The 3,088-nt window shown below is 39.7% G+C and overlaps 1 long non-coding RNA gene across 1 annotated transcript; it reads right to left on the bottom strand.

Annotated features, from left to right (window-relative positions):
- Nucleotides 1-45: 45 nt before the first annotated feature.
- LOC109587035 (uncharacterized) lies at nt 46-1,239 on the bottom strand. Its single transcript, XR_002187360.1, has 2 exons — nt 474-1,239; nt 46-386 (listed from the first exon to the last, which is right to left on the bottom strand). It is a non-coding gene; the product is annotated as an uncharacterized LOC109587035 (long non-coding RNA).
- Nucleotides 1,240-3,088: the final 1,849 nt, after the last annotated feature.

The raw sequence follows: 3,088 nt of genomic DNA, 5'->3' as shown, positions 1-3,088 counted from the left end.
AGAGAGAGGGGATTGAGAGAAAATAAGTAGTACAGAAATCAGCTCTAATGTTACAGAAATCATAAACAACTATGATACAAGATAATTACTGTTTCTTTGTGAATATAATCGATAGTCTGTAACAGTGGTACGGAGTGCTAAGATGAAGATAGACGGAAGAACCAACGAACGAATGAATGCTTGGAAACGAATGAATGAATGCATCTGTATGTCCCGAGACTCTATGCTTATTTATAGACCTCGATCACGTGAGGTCAAAGTACATTTACACACCACAGTTATATACTTCTTTGTAAAGTATCTTGTTATCGAGAGCAAACGTGTGCTATTATTGTCACTAAGTCCCGAAGTTACCACAGCACCAGTAGTGTAGTGAATTTATTGATCTGCATAAAAAATGGAGTAGATAATTTACTATGGCATTTACCCTATTTATGACTTCAATAATAGTAATCAAAGTACTCTCGACCTACGTCTGGGAGTCGATTCCCTCATTGGCCGGGGCTACGTTGAGCTAGATCTATTGTGAGTGGCCCGGAATGCCTTACCACCGGGTTTTCTCCGTGTTGCTCGGGAGAGTTGATGGACCCCGCCATCTCCCATCCCTATTTGGTCAGGATTGAAAGGGCTGATAAAAATGTCACTCCTTCTAAGCAGGGGCCTTGAAAGCCTCTAAAAGCAGTTAGGTTGATGACTTCCTCCGCTCAAGCGGTATTCAAAGTTTGCTCCTCGAAAGTCGAAACCGTCCGGAGAGATGCTCCATCACTAGTAGCGCTACATTTATCCATGCAGCCTACCAGTCAGGAGTTACACTGAAAGAACTTGTACTGTGTATTTAAAGGGACACGTTCACGGAAATAGAATGCACACGTTACTGTAGAGGAAGTAAACATTAAATTGGGCGTGCAACAGATCATTAATTAATAGTTATGACACGTGTTTAGACACGCGTAGAGAGTAGAGACAGCAATCAGTCGCAGAACCAGGAGTAGGCATCTGTAGAACACTTCTCTCGAACAGAATTAGCTCTTTTGCCACCCCAAGATACTCTTTTTAGTGAAGAAACACCAGGAATATTTACAAATAGCCACTCGAGTAGCCATTTTGCCTTAATTATTAGGGGGCGCGACCGCACGTTATGAATAGTTATCAACACTAAACGTCATCATTAATGATGTCATCTTGAAAAACGGGCCAGTTTTTCAAGATGACGTGCTTCCGTGCATGTGTCCCTTTAATTAATGGAAGTGTCTAGAGCTCCGGTAACCGGACACAGTATGCAGTGCTAGAGCTCCGGTAAATGGGCGGTAATAGGGGCTTCGCCCCTATATATATACTGGGGCTACGCCCCAGTATTAATAATACACTGATTTATATTATAGAAACCGAGTATAAATACAACAACCATGCGTTGATGATGCAGCAGGGTCGTGGTGGTGCAGTGGAGAGGCTGGTGTGGATTGCACGGATATGGTCAGGGGTTCGGATATGGTCAGGGGTTCGAATCCGGTCAGGACTACCGAGTAAAACTGTGCTGCAGTTTTTAATTTTTTTTTCTTTTTTAAAAATATCTTTTTTGTAATTTTTTTATTTTTGGCTTTTTTTGGGTCAAGAAATAGCACCCTCTCGTACATCTTAGCCTCCGGGGTCGTAGGGTTGGGATTGGGGTTTAGTGTTTAGTTTTTAGAGCACCCTCTCGTACATCTTAGCCTCCGGGGTCGTAGGGTTGGGATTGGGGTTTAGTGTTTAGTTTTTAGAGCACCCTCTCGTACATCTTAGCCTCCGGGATCGTAGGGTTTTGGGGTTAGGGTTTAGTGTTTCTTGATAAAAAGACGAAGTTCCATTTTGCACTATTGCGCATGCGCACAAGCTGTTTTACGGAGAAAAACGGACTGCCGGAGCTCTAGCATTGCAAACTACGTCCGGTTACCGGAGCTGTAGACACAGCCTTAATTAATTGTACCTGTAACCACATTGTTTACATTATTGTTTATACATGCACAGTGTATCCTAGATTTATCTCTACATGCAGTTTTAATTCTGTCCTCTTTTAGATCGCTCCATTCTTCTCTCTTCTTAAACTAATCATTATGTTTCTAGAACATTCTATAGCTAGACTATAAATTGAACCCTCAGTCTGTCTCTCTCAAGTTCCTGTTAGTTCTCTCTTACTCTCCCTTGTTTATTCATTTATTGGTTCTGATTAAAGATACTAAGACTATTTGTAGTAAGCTGTTAAGTCATCAACTGTATCTACATAAACTCATCAGACTATTCTTCAAAGTAAGGTAATTAATGCATGATATATGTATGCATGTATGTATATGCATATAGTTGCTAATAGTGTGTATGTGAATGTGTGTGTGTGTAAACATGTGAATGTGTCCACGTGTGCATGTCATTTTATTCAGAATATGTCAATAAAAAATCATTTTCAGTTTGCTTTGACTTAGATTCTTTTCATTTCCTTGTACATCATACCCCCCTCCTTATATTGAGAACCTGGTCATAAGTATTAAAAAATTTAAGTCAAACATTTTAATAGTATGAAAAGTTTATAGATCTAACTACATTTAACATAGTCTACATAGAACATCATTTCTGATCTAGACAAAATACAGGTTATACTTAATAATACTCAACGGACAAATATTTCAAAAATATCAATTGGAGTAGCTTCATCAGGATATCCTTCACTGCTACACATCCTCAGCTCAATATCATCAGTAACTGACTGAGGTAAGGTTTTAATAAACCAGGGGATTCTAGAACTGGAGCAACAAGGAGACTCATGTGAATCACATTGCTGACCATCCCACATTATGTCATCAGGAAAAAACTTATTAGTGCCAATAGTCAAACTTGTTGCTCCTGATTCACAGTAGTAATCACTACCAACATATGATGGTGTAGTAGCTGCTGTACCAGTATTACAGGGACATGAATGTACGAACAAATCCTCTTCATATGCTCCAACAACATAAGTCCAGATATGCTGACGTGGATTGCTTCCATGAGTAATTGATAAACCATCAACATAAGCACCATCAATGTTTGCAGAACCTCCGTTGTTGGATAAATACCATCT

Source organism: Amphimedon queenslandica, unplaced genomic scaffold, assembly GCF_000090795.2.
Source record: "Amphimedon queenslandica unplaced genomic scaffold, v1.1 AMPQUscaffold_12708, whole genome shotgun sequence".
Lineage (NCBI taxonomy): Eukaryota > Metazoa > Porifera > Demospongiae > Haplosclerida > Niphatidae > Amphimedon > Amphimedon queenslandica.
Note: the sequence above shows the minus strand (reverse complement) of the source record. Positions and strands in the feature narration are given on the sequence as shown.